This window comes from Paroedura picta, chromosome 1 (assembly GCF_049243985.1).
Source record: "Paroedura picta isolate Pp20150507F chromosome 1, Ppicta_v3.0, whole genome shotgun sequence".
NCBI lineage: Eukaryota > Metazoa > Chordata > Lepidosauria > Squamata > Gekkonidae > Paroedura > Paroedura picta.
In genome coordinates, this window is record NC_135369.1 from 20,004,635 (window position 1) to 20,018,996 (window position 14,362).

Below are 14,362 nucleotides of genomic sequence, written 5' to 3' on the forward strand. Positions count from 1 at the left end.
CTGAATCTTCACTGAGGTCATGTTGGACTCCCTCCCCATACACACCTTCCCAGGGAAACAGCGCCCACTTCGGAAGGGACTGTGGTGTATGCAGCCGTGATTATTTTTTTTCCCTAGGCCTTACCAACCTTGCCATTGCTGTCGCCTATGGCACAGGGAAGAACCCTTGTCTTAAAACCTCGATCCTTTACAAGCCGGGCTGCTCAGTGGATGGGGTCCCCAGCCTTCCATTCTGCTTGTACCAAATGGGGAAAAAGGAGCAGTGTTGGCTCAGCTCTGGTCTCTTTGGTCCCTTGTCAGGTGGAGAAGAACTGGGCACAGGGCATCTGGGGATAAAGATGCTCATCCCTGCAATATCTTACACACGGGATCAAGCTTTGTCCAAGAACAGCCCCATCCCCAAGCCATAGTTCCCAGGACTGATGGGAGGGAAGCCATGACTGTTAAATGGGTACGAAGCAACTATATGTTTCCCTGACACTATGGAGTTGGGTCGAAGTAGAGTATAGATCAGGGGTAGTCAAACTGCGGCCCTCCAGATGTCCATGGACTACAATTCCCAGGAGCCCCTGCCAGCATTTGCTGGCAGGGGCTCCTGGGAATTGTAGTCCATGGACATCTGGAGGGCCGCAGTTTGACTACCCCTGGTATAGATACTGCTCGCTTGTGGCGTCGGGTCAAGTGATGCCAGCTCCCCAACTCTGCTTTCGCACAACCAAAGTTTATCGTGGCCCAGCCCATCCAAACCCAATTCTACATTTTGGCCAACCAATGGCATGCTGTTCACACCCAAGAACCACTGCCTCAGAGTGTCGGTTGAGTTCATAATGTCGGTCTGTTTTGCGCCTTTTGGGCAAAAGAGCCTCCTGCTGTTTGCTGTGTTGTGTTTGTGACATGCAGAGTATGAGCAAACGGTGTAGAAGCGCTGCTGGATGCCGAGTTTGCAAAAGCAGTGGAGGAAACTTTGTTTTAAGCAAGATAATTTGGTACAGGATTGCCCTTTGCTACTAAATCTGATTCCATGAGGGCGAGATCACCGGTACCAGATAACCGGTCAGCTGCATCGCTGGAGTAGGAAATAAATTGTTGAACTAAAGCCTAAGATCTCTAGGCCTCATGAAAAGGCTCTCCCAAATGTTGGCAAGTGTCAAGTAGGTTAAGAATGGGGACCCTAACTGGATGGCTTGATGTCTTCAGAGCTTGGAAGAGAAATGGGAGAGGAAGGTAGAGTTGAAAGAAATGGGATGCATTCAATTGGCAAATTTCTGACCTGAATCCAAATCTTTTCTCCAGTTTAAAAGTTAAAATCCAGCAATTCAGAAGTGTGACTTTGCAAAGTGTATTTCAGAACTGGGATTCTGGAATTAAGATTTCTAATTGGGTTTTTTTTTGGGGGGGGGATATTAACAAACTTTCAGATCTGTTGGCAACTCAAGGTCAAGTTTTCAAGACAACTCGATATCTGCTCCAAATTTGTTACTCATCAAGGACCTTTCTATAGAATTTGAGACATGAAGTTGATATCATCAGAATCTATCAACTGATCATGACACTGATGATATTTGCCTTATTGGAATATAATCTTTGCCATTTTTCTGAAATTTCAAATTAGAATGCCAAGAGTTGGCAAAAGATTCCTTTCAGCTCTACCCAACCGGTATGAATCCCCCACATTGGCTGGGAAGAGAGGCAAAAGCCAGTCACATGTGATATCAGAAGCCATTGTTTAGAGGTATTGGCGCGTTTATAGAAAGGGGTGGGAACAAATATATCCAGGGAGGGACTTCCCAATTATCATACTGTGATAACAGCCTCATTGACATAAATTATATAGAGAATAGTATTATTATAATGCATTAAAACTAAGAAATGAATTTGGATTTATATTTAAATGAGGAGACATTATCAATATCCTAGCCAAATTGTAGTTTGCAGAAGTATTTTTAGCTGCTGGGATATCTATCTTTTTTTCCTCTTTTCTCTCTCTCTCTCTCTCACACACATATTTTAAAAAATCTCCAGCAATGCAAAGGCTGCGACTGTTAATCTAAAACCCCTCTGGAATCAAATCAACAGCAGCAAACATTTCAATCTTTAATTTTTGCCCCGATGAGGCGCATTTACAAGCTTGGTTGTTTTGGTTTTTGTTAAATGGAGAGGGGGGAAAGATTAAAAAAAAATTAGAACATTTCGTTATAATTTAATATTCTATTTTAATAAATGCATTTATTACATGTAAATGTAGTAAGGAACTGGGCTAAATAAAAATACTTTTTATTAGGTAATTTATTATAAGGAAAAAAGGATATTTTATTTTATGATAAAGTGATCCTTAAAAAGATTAGAATGTTTAGAATATATGTAGGTTAAAAATACATTTGTATCCAGAGTATTGCTTAAAAAAGTGTTTTTAATATATGTTTTTCTTTTTTTCCTTCCTCTTGTGTGTGCGTGCGTGTATGTATAAGTGGGTAGTTATGGTACGAATAGCCCTTCCCAAAAACAAAATCAAAAAATTATCACGCATTTGTAATGAAAAAAAGGATTTAAAAAACCCCCAAAACAAATAGTATGAATTGGACAGAAGAAATGTCACTTAAAAATCCATAATGGTTTAAAATTTCTGACTGGACTAACGCCTTTCTAGAAAGTATCCAGACTGTTTAAGTTTGTTTTTAAAAACTAGATACATGCTTTAAGAACTGGACTGGCAGGAACTCACAGTGCTGTCTTAAACATAGTTTCACCCTTCTAAATCCTTTGAAATCAATGGGCTTGGGAAAGTATGACTGTTTAAGATTACTGTAGATTCATAAATGAAGATCTGAGTGGATTAGGGTTGGCTTCATTGAATGAATCTTGTTAAATAGTGTTTTCTTTTCCTGTGGCTATAGGGAGAGGCCTGAGGATTTTTCCAGCCAGGTCTGAGTTCCCTGCCTCACAACTCTCTTCAGATCCAGGATGGGAATTCCCCTAAATATGAATACAAAGGACTTTATTTTGGTCCTTCTCTAGCTAACAGAGCATTATCCTTTGTTACTGTTGAAGACCCCAGCTTATCTGCTCCAAGCTTCCATAGCCTTAGTGTAGTGGTTAAGAGTGGCGGCCTCTAGTCTGGCAAACCAGGTTTGTTTCCTCACTCCTCCACATGCAACCAACTGGGTGACCATGGGCTAGTCACAGCCCAGTTAGAGCTGTTTCCACAGAACAGTTCTTTCAGAGCTCTCTCAGCCTCACCCACCTCACAGGGTGTCTGTTGTGGGGAGAGGAAAGGGAAGACGATTGTAAGCTGCTTTGAGACTCCTTCGGGTAGTGAAAAGAGGGGTATAAAAAACCAACCCTTCTTCCTTCTTGAGTTTCTTTCTTCCTATGATCAGGAAAACTGCTGGTGGTCTTCTTTGGGTCATGGATCCTCACTCGTTGCCCTCCCACCACTTGCTCAGAAATACCAGCTGTAGGGTGAAAAAAACAACAACATACAATCCGGGAAACAGTGAGCGGAATACAATCAAAACTCTTGGTAATCCAGGCAAATGGCAGCTAATCATGGTCTGCTCGTAACTCCTTGTTGAGGTAAATTTACTGTGCTTTACTGTGCACTCACTCATAAAAGTAGAATAATGATAAAAAGCCATGGCCATGAATCACCACTGAGTGTATGGCCAATGAATATATGGCTTCTCGCCCATATTTTGAAATAAGGATTTTTGAACATTTTGGACACCCTATGGTGACCCCATGTTTTCAAGGTGTTAACTACAACTCTTGTAGAAAGATTTGAGGCAATCACCTGAAGGCTATAGCCCTAAAATAAAAATAGTCAATTAATAAAAAAATTAAAGTTCCTACAAACTAGGGGCTAAGGATCCAGCTGAAAGCTTAAATCATGAAGAATGCTGGACACAGCCTCAGCCAACTACGTACTTCCTTTGGGTACTTTTATCAAATGGATTGCCTTCAGAAGAATAGTCCTCTTCGGGCAAACTATACATTATGTGGAAACTGGGTCCAGTCATCTGACCTAGAAATCTTTAGCAGAGAGCAAACCTCACCAAACTATACTTCCCATCAATTTGGAGGGAAGCTTGTGGCAATTAGTATAAACCTAACAGCAGTATGTCCTCTAGAACAGGGGTATTCAACCTGTGGTCCTCCAGATGTTCATGGACTACAATTCCCATGAGCCCCTGCCATAGTTTGCTGGCAGGGGCTCATGGGAATTGTAGTCCATGAACATCTGGAGGACCACAGGTTGACTACCCCTGCTCTAGAACTATCCAGTTGGGAGGTATGTAGGCTCAGGCCCAATTATTTGTTCATAGGATAACTAAATATAATCCCCTCTTTTTAAAAGACAATGATAATTCTAGACTCGTTATGGTTATCAAACTCCAGGACCGTTTCCACATTAGGAGACCTACCTGGTTCTAGCCTTGCTTTGGATTTCCTTTGGATACTTTCCATACTGAGTCCAACGGAGCAGCCTCCCACCATGCTTTGCTCCCTTCCTCTTTTCCAATTTTTTTTTAAAACATAGAAACAACGTTGTCACACAATCACCCCTTTTCTTTTTAAAAAGGGCAGATTTTTTTCAGAACAGAGGGGGAAGAGGACGGCGACAAGGAAAGGGGCATTCCCAAGCAACTCAAAATAGTGGGAGCAGGGAAAAACCTGATTGTACCCATTTCTGCATTTGGGAGCCCCAAATTAGACCCCGTTAGTCTCCGCTTTTAAAAAACAAAACCTGGTTTTCTGGGGATACCTTTGCTGTGGGGCAAGCGAGGGGGCAATTTGGGTCTGCATCCAAAGAGGTGAATTTCAGTGCGGAAACGGACAAAACCCTTTAAAACTATAAAGCTGAACAATATCCCTAGGGCAGAAACAGTCCAGGTGGGGTCTAGACTGGAGTCTAGACTGGAGATCTAGAATTGCAGCTGATCTCCAGATTACACTGATCAGTTCCTCTGGAGAAAATGGCTGCTTTGGAAAGTAACCTGTTGAACTCCCAGCCCCAACCCGTGCCCTCCCTAGACTCTTCCCCACCCCAACTGTCCAGGAATTTCCTAGACTAGCATATGACAACCTGATTCTCTTCTAATATTTCTGTAAAGCTGGGTCTTCTACATTTTAACAAAAACAACCTTCGAAAGGATAGCATCCCTGCTCTGTCTGCTTTTGTTCAAAGAAGCATTTTTGTAGTTTTTAACCAAAAATTAAAGCAAAGCAAAAAAGAAAAATAAGAGTCCATTAGTATATTAAAAAAACTTTTTAAAAGTATAAAACTTTCTAATGTATTTCCTATAATCCTATAGAAAAGAATAAAAATTAATAGTAGATGCTATCCATATTGTTGAATAAAATATAAGAAAATTGATTGATCCCAGACAGAATGTAAAATAAATTCATAACCAAGGTCAGGGTTTTTTATTATTATAATTAATTTCCCTTCTAATCCTATGCAGTTTTGTGTTTCCTTAAGGTCATTATTACATCGCTTAACTGAAATCTGAACCACAGTCTTGTGGACTTCCTGTCAATCAAAGCTGCAATGTTATTTTTTTATAGAAGGGGGAAATTATGGGATCTAACGTGTATTTTTTAAAAAAAGAATAGGTTTGGATTTTTATGTTGATCTTTTAAAGAATATTCATCAAACACAATGAGAGAGAGAAAATTACACTTGGTATGTTTAATTCCAGTTTCTTGCCCTAGGCAAGGAAGTGGTTGAGTTTTGAACAAAAAGTGGACAATTTAAGAAAATGAGGTTTATTTGTTGAAAAGTAAGGCTACTGTTTTCCTTTAGATAAAAAAAAGAAAGAAAAACTTCTCAAGAAAGATTTTTAAAAGGTTCTTACCAACAGATTGATAGCTACAATTACATTCCACTTATATTTTGGACATAGGTGATCAATACAGATGAAGCATTTTGCTGATAATCCTTCTCTGTTGATTCCTATATTCCATTACTGGTGAATAATGCATTAAAAAAACTCCTGGAATTTAAAAGAAGGATCTGGAATAAAGTTATAAAATTATTTCATAGATGAATTCTGTATGACTTAAGAAGTTGGAATGGTAAGAAAACAGTTTTTGACCAATAAGCAAATAGGGGTGGTACTTTATTGCCCCATCCAATCATTTAGCAGACAAGCCTCCCATAATTTTGTTTCCCTTCCCTGAAATTGCCTGATGCTCTAACAAGGGTACCCAAGGTTGAATGAATGATCTAACCATGGTCTTCACATTTCCTCCCCCCCAACCTAGTATTAACCTGGAGACACTAACACTTCATATGTTCATGGAGGTCCAAATGTTCTCAACTAACTCAAAAATGCTCTTTCCCCCTAACTCTTGAGCCCAAATCTTAAAATATTCCACTGTTTTGGCAACTCAAAATTACTTGGAGGTAGACAAAGTATACCTAGTAAGCAAACCAAATATACATAATTTGAGGACAGGCGAGTATGGAATTTGGATTTTTGTGTGTGCATGTGTAGAGGGGGGTATCCATAAAATACACAAATTAGACTAGGCAGTATTCAGTTTCCATGCAGTCTTAAAGGATGTGTAACGTCTTGAAGAGTTATGAAGATTACAATTCTCAAGTGGCTGAAGAACCTCTGGTTCAGCACTGAATGCCTCTGCATAGTGGTAGCCATTCCAGGCATTATTTCCTGATGAACATCTCGCTCTGGGTTTCATATCCCGGGCTCAGCAGCTTTTGCTGCACCAAAATCTTTCGATATTATAGGACATTATTATAAAATCAAATGATAGCTTAAAGTTTATAGCAGGGGTAGTCAAACTGCGGCCCTCCAGATGTCCATGGACTACAATTCCCAGGAGCCCCTGCCAGCGAATGCTGGCAGGGGCTTCTGGGAATTGTAGTCCATGGACATCTGGAGGGCCACAGTTTGACTACCCCTGGTTTATAGGATACTATTAGAGTAATTTTGAAGTAAGCCTCTAAGAAGTATAGAGTTGACTCCCTTCTTCCCTTCCCTGGCCCTGTTGCATTACTTTCTTATTTCATAATGAATCTGTAAAACGATTCAAGGAGTCTTGAAAATGGCGGTCACATCAAGTCAATACAGAAGACGCCCCTGTGTTTCTACATGTGGAAATGTGGCTACTTCTGAGGGAGCATGATTTTTTAGAGTGCACAAGTGTGCCCAGCTCAGATTCTGTGAATATTTTATGCACATCTAGAAAGTCTCTAACTTTTGCGCCATTCTCAGTGGTTTAACATGTTGAAAATCAGAGCTTACACCTTTTTCATCCTGATTTGAATCTTCATGTACACTGATACAAACACGGATCTAAGACCACCCAAATCCTTGTGATGATGTCAAACATACAGACATCTTGAATACCTCCAGGTCTCTTTTAAATGCCTCTCTGTGGGTACAAATTTTACAAGCTCCATAGGATCCTTTGGGAGCTCTAATCTTTGTAGACAAGATTAGAATCTACTTCCTGGGATCTGAATCCAATGTCAAACTGAATTGAAAAATGGAACCTTTTGATTTGTTCAGATGATTGGTGGTTTTGGTCTAGAAAATAGTAAAAGAGATCAGGCAGTTTGTTATTTCATTGCTTTATTTTCATTTGCTCGTTTTCTTTACCTCATTTTTTTAATTGTTTGATACTTGAAACAACAATGCCCTGGACTGAAACTCAGATGCACTTTATAGTTTACATCTACACTACAAATTTAAACTGTACCGAAGCTAAATTCTTCATAGAACTCTGGGGACTTTTGCGATGGTGCTGAGAATTCTGTTAGAATTAAGGCCTTCTCACACAACTACAGTTCCCAGGATTCCTTGTGTGTGTGTGGGTAATGTATTAAATCTAGACTGATTTAAGTTTGTAGAGCAGATGTTTTCTCATACTTGTACCAGTTGGCAGATTCTAGCCTTGCTTTGGTCAGAGACAATGGCATAGATACTTGCTCCTTAATTATGACAGATGAGAGAAGCTGATTTTGTGAATGCTTAGCTTTTCAAGGAATATTTCTCACTTCTCCGGAAGGATGGCATTAAGCACCATGGGTGTCGTTAGTATTTGTGTGAAAATTAAAGGAACCTTTCTGAACCCGGTGACATTAACTTCTGGTATGTAAAATAGCTCTTGAAGCAAAGAGGAATTTATGTATTATGTTTTGCATCGGCATTTCAGATTTGGTTCCCATGGGAAAATGCAGATCTGTCGTGTGTTAATGGAATTAATCTAGGATGAAGGTAGAACATGACATTAGGGTTGCCAGCTCCAGGTTTGGAAAAAATAGGAGACTTTGGGGGTGGAGCCTGCAGAGGGCCGGGTTTGTGGAGGGACTTCAATTGGATATAATGCCATACAGTCCTCCTTCTAAGTGGCCATTTTCTCCAGGGGATCTGATCTCTGCTGCCTGGAGATGAGCTGTAATTCTGAGGGGGTTCCCAGGTCCCACCTGGAGTCTGGCACCCCTACATGAAATCTACTGAAGTCAGAGGGAAATTGCTTACTGAAAGGAAAGAATCCGACAACCGGTATTTTGCACCTGGTATTAAAGGATTCTTGTAGTAGAATCGGGAGAGATTCCACTTTGTATAAACTGAATGATTTGGGGACAAACTGCTGATGTCTTTTACAGTGGTGTGACATCCTTATACTGACAATTTCACCAAGGAAAACATCTGATTCAAACGCCTAAAGCAAACCCTCTCCCCTCAAACAAACTAAAGTCACACCTTAGCAGTAAATGCTCCGTATCTAGATCCACTCCACTAGTGGGAACAGGTAACCGAATGGCATTCCTTAGTCCATTTGTTATATTAAGAACCATTCTAGAATTGTGATACAAATGGAAACAGGTTTATCTTCATAAGTGAAAGAATGTATTTTACCTGTCTTTAGTTCTTCCATGATCCTTTTGAAACGGGGGGGGGGGGAGGGGGGGGAGAAAAGGAATTTGCCATGTCTGCAGATATCCAACTTGAATAGGAAATTGTGGCAACCACATTGTTACTTAATTTTCTATTAAAACAGATCTGTGCTTTTTAATGAAAAGAAGCAAAATTATCTCCATGCTTTGGTGCTATAGTGACCTTTCCCATGTGCTCATAAATAATACCTAGAGTGCTCTTTCAGCCATTTTGACTCCAGAAGCCAACTATTCCAGTGAATGTACCGTCTTGTATGCATACATTTCCAGTTTTCTTACAAGGAGGGGAACGCTGGGGATGTGTCGATACTACAAACACAAAGCCAGTTTTTAATTTTAGTACACTAGTCAAGTTTTCCTGTTGATTGTGTCATCCCCTTTCACCAGGGCGACCTGGGAAATGTAGTTCCAAATGAGGGGTTGGGGATCTCGAATCAAGAATTCTCAGTTCCCTAGCCTAACTACAATTCCCAAGGTTCTGTCATGGAGAAGCCATGACAGTTGACATCAGTTTGTAGTGTGGGCATAGCCTCAGCAATGGGAAGGTCATGCATGCATATAGTTTTCTTCAAAGAAGGACGTCCAACCGTAGCTTTGAATTCTGACTGTGGCTTGAATAGGCATTCCCAAAGAAAGGTTTTGGGGATCACTTTCCTTCAGCTGGGTTCAGCGGTTTGTTCCATCACATTTTAGGGCCATGTGTCTGAAGGTTATCATGGACTTGTCATTTTTATAAAGATGGTGCTGATTTTTTTTGTTCTGGTTTAATAATTTAAAAAAGAAATAGACGCACATTACATAAGCCAATTGCCTGTTGAATTCTCCAGCGGTTTCTCTCTTGCTCTTAACGCCATGGGCATTTCCAGCCCATTCTTCATTTTTGTGAAATTTCTTTGTTGTCATAGGAAACTTGTATTCAGTCCTTGGAAGTTGATCCTGTGTTCCAACCAGGGTTTGGAGGGATGGGGTGTTTGGTTTTGCTTACATTCCCCCCCCCTCTCTTTTTCTCTGTCTACAGAAGTCCATATGAGAGAGAGAGACAGATAGACAGGAGCGGAGAAATATTAACCCATACGTATAACAATAAAAGGAGAAAAAGATTACTAGTTAGACTCAGTGTCTGAATTTCGGAGGCATATAGAAAAGAGAAGATTTTTTAAAAGTTTAAAAAAATAATGATGTTGCACAACTTGTAGGAAAACCAAGAAGGGAAAGGGTTATTGTATTAAATGTGCTAAATTACATTAAGAACTTAATTTTATTAAAGTATTATTACTTAAGAAACAATGATGTCTTGTGTTGATTGGTTCTTGGGGAAATCAGCCCACATTCAACACCTGGAGGACAACACCTGGAGTCCTGCGGGCAGTTCTGGAGGCCTCACTTCAAAAAGGACATGGTTAAAATTGAGAGGGTGCAGAGGAGAGCAAGGAGGATGATCCGGGGCCTGGGAACCAAGCCCTGACGAAAGGCTGAGGGGAATGTTCAGCCCGGAGAAGAGGAGGTTGAAAGGGGACATGATGGTTCTCTTGAAGTATTTGAAAGGTTGTCACTTAGAGGAGGGCAGGGAAAGGTTCCTGTTGACCACACAGGACCCATAGTAATGGCTTAAAACTATGTGTAGGACGGTATCAGCTAGATATCAGGGGAGGAAATTTCACAGTCAGAGGAGTTCAGCAGTAAAATAGGCTGCCTAAGGAGGTGGTGAAATCCTCCTCACTGACAGTAAGCAGCAGCTGGACAGATATTTGTCAGGGATGCTTTAGGCTGACTAGATGGCCTGTATGACCCCTTTCCCATTCTAGGTGTCATGAAAGGGTCAGCAGGAAAGGAAAGGAAGTAGTGTTATCAAACTCCACTTTCAAAATAAGTGGCCCGTCAATCCTCGTGACTCTTGTTTTCTTATAATGATCAAGTACTGCCAGTCATTTCAGCACCCTCAGAAGGTCAATCGTTCTAAGCATACAAGCCGCCTCCACCAAACTAGCATGGGAATAACTTGCAGGCCTATAAGGGCACCACTGCTGGAATTCCAGGTTTTTCTCTGCTACTTTCCAGAAGCTCTTGCCTCTTGGGCTGCTCCTGACCAGAGACACGTGATTCTGACCTCCCCCACCGTTGATATAAGGATACTTAATAGGGCTGCCAGCTCTGAGTTGGGAAATACCTGGAGCTTTCAGGCGTTGGGGGAGGCGAATTAATGTTTGGCTCATGTTGTTGTAGAATTGGGAAGGTTTCTTTCCCTTCTTCATAATTCGTTAAGGGCTAAGTGGGTGGGACCAGTCCGGGTGAGGGGCCAATCAGAAGACATGAAGCGCCTTCCGATTGGCTCCTCACCAGGACAGACAGCAGTTCTAGCCAATCGGGTGAGGGCACAATCTAGGCCCTCACCAGGACAGGACAGAAAGCGATGGGAAAGTGGCAGGACACTGTGAGTAAAGACAGAGGCCTGAGGGGAAGGCCGTGCCACCGCCGGGGGGAGGGGGAGGAGTAGGTGTTTCCCCACTGGGCCCAGAAACGCCACACCCGGGGGCAATGCCACTTCATGAATGGGCTTTGAATTTAGTTTAGACATAATGCTATAAAGTCTGCCTTCCAAAACGGCCATTTTCCCACCTGGAGATCAGTTGTAATAGCAGGAGATCTCCAGCCAGTACCTGGAGGTTGGCAGCTCTTGCTGAGTGCATTTTATGCCAGTTTGCAGATACAGCCAATCAGAATCTGCAAATGGTGTTTCTCTTCCTGGCCAGCTGCCCCCACTAAGCCTCTGAACATGCCAACATTTTGTTTTTCACCACCATCTTTGCAGGAGGGGGAATACTTATTGAAAGATTCACAACTTTCCAAAGTACTGCATCTGGACAACCATCTCTCGCCCCGGCCCCATATCTGGATCTATGGCCTGCAGGTCCCCAGTTATCGTTGACCCCTTAGCATTTAGGAAACCTTCCCAATTCTACGACAACATGATCCAAACAGTAATCTCAGGGTGGGGGGAGAGTCCCTGCCCTGCTGCTTCTGCTCTGCCGTTCTGGAATGAGTCACTACAGGCTCCAAAGATTAAAATATTAGTTCATCTTCTCATTCCCTCCCCTCCCTTTTCAATGCCTGCTGCTAAGCAGTTGCTGGGTAAAATGACATCACCGTTTGGCAGAAAGGCAGGCAGAGGGCAGACGGTGGGCAGGCAGAATGCACACGATTTACACTTTCCTGCTGCACTGTGCCAGCTGGCGCAAGCCCCGGCCATTGCACAGCTCCTTAGCAGAGGTCCCGGAGTCAGCCTCAAGTTGCCCCTCAACCTTCCTGGCTCTCCTCACATTCACTGGGATCTCTGAAGTCATCTCAGCCGACCATGTTCCTGAAGCTGAGAATCAAAATCACATCAAAATCACAAGATGTCACAAGATGTCATAGTCCCATTGTATACGGCACTGGTCAGACCACACCTGGAGTACTGTGTGCAGTTCTGGAGGCCTCACTTCAAGAAGGACGTAGATAAAATTGAAAGGGTACAGAGGAGAGCGACGAAGATGATCTGGGGCCAAGGGACCAAGCCCTATGAAGATAGGTTGAGGGACTTGGGAAAGTTCAGCCTGGAGAAAAGGAGGTTGAGAGGGGACATGATAGCCCTCTTTAAGTATTTGAAAGGTTGTCACTTGGAGGAGGGCAGGATGCTGTTTCTGCTGGCTGCAGAGGAGAGGACACGCAGTAATGGGTTTAAACTACAAGTACAATGATATAGGCTAGATCTCAGGAAAAAAATTTTTCACAGTCAGAGTAGTTCCGCAGTGGAATAGGCTGCCTAAGGAGGTGGTGAGCTCCCCCTCACTGGAAGTCTTCAAGCAAAGGTTGGATACACATTTTTCTTGGATGCTTTAGGATGCTTAGGGCTGATCCTGTGTTGAGCAGGGGGTTGGACTAGATGGCCTGTATGGCCCCTTCCAACTCTATGATTCTATGATTCTATGAATCCAGACGCTGAGATACAAGGGGACGAAACTGTGCCCTCTGGCAGACCAAGGGGCAGGTCAAGGTCCTGGGGAGAGAGGCCTGGTGGAGAATGGGGCTTGGGGAGGGACAGACCCCAGGAAGGTATAAAGCCAAGCAGTCCATTGGCCCAAGGGAACTGATCTGGGAGCTCTCCACCCACTGCCTGGAGGTTGACAACACCACTGCCGCCCAAGGGGTATCCTTCCAAGCAGTGGCCACAGCTCACCTTCAGTTGCATAGCGAGAGCTTTGCAATGTGGCGGCAGCTGCTGTTGAGATAACTGTTTTCCCAAAGCTACATACGCAGCCATATTTCCAATGGCCAGTTGGGAGCCTTAAGGTGTGATAAGGGGAGATCTGATGAGGGGATCTGATAACCAACCAAGTATTTAAAGGTATTTAAAAGGGTGCCATATAGAGGATGGATCAGAGTTGTTATAGGCTAGATATCAGGAAACAAATTTTCACAGAGCAGTTTAGCAGTGGAATAAGCTGCCTAAGGAGGTGGTGAGCTCCCCCTCACTGGCAGTCTTCAAGCAAAGGTTGGATTTTTTTTTTTCTTGGATGCTTTAGGATGCTTTGGGCTGATCCTGCGTTGAGCAGAGGGTTGGACTAGATGGCCTGTATGGCCCCTTCCAACTCTATGATTCTATGATTCTCTCTTGCCCCAGAGGGACAGACTAGAATGAATGGGATGTAATTAATTCAAAAGAAATTCTGTCAAAACATCAGAAGGAAGTTCCTGACAGTAAGAGCGGTTTCTCAGTGGAACAGGCTTCCTCGGGAGGTGGTGTGTTCTCCATCTTTGGAAAGTTTTAAACAGAGGCTGGATAGCCATCTGATGGAGAGGCTGATTCTGTGAGGGCTTAAGGGGGTGGCAGGTTACAGTGGATGAGGAATACGGTTGTATCTTGCATTGTGAGGGGGGTTGGGCTAGATGACCAAGGAGATCCCTTCCAACTCTATGATTCTATGATTCTATAATCCTAAACTAGCCTAACTCCCTCTCCAAGAACTTGGGGGATGCCAGAAAAGTGCCTACAGGCACTGTCATTGTACTCACAGGGACCATATTGAAGACCCCTGAACTAGCTTAATGTTTTTCAGTTTCCTTCACCATTATTCTTTCCCTTGGAGACCTTGAGAAGGAAGTTAAAAGTCATGGAATTTTCACCTCCAAATTCCAATGCACAAGGATTGCTGCTGACCACTTTTTCAAGTGGCACAACAGGCTCTCCATCTTCTCGCTAGTGAAGAAGAAGAAGAAGAAGAAGAAGAAGAAGAAGAAGAAGAAGAAGAGTTGGTTCTTATATGCCACTTTTCTCTACCCGAAGGAGTCTCAAAGCGGCTTACAATCTCCTTCCCTTTCCTCTCCCCACAACGCTCTGTGAGGTAGAGCCCTGATTTATTTATTTATTTATTTTATTTATAATTGGATTTATATCCC

General features: G+C 42.6%; 1 long non-coding RNA gene across 1 annotated transcript; it reads left to right on the forward strand.

Moving 5' to 3' along the window:
* Nucleotides 1-598: 598 nt before the first annotated feature.
* LOC143831816 (uncharacterized) lies at nucleotides 599-10,213 on the forward strand. The gene is made up of 2 exons (XR_013228977.1): nucleotides 599-4,134; nucleotides 4,252-10,213. It is a non-coding gene; the product is annotated as an uncharacterized LOC143831816 (long non-coding RNA).
* Nucleotides 10,214-14,362: the final 4,149 nt, after the last annotated feature.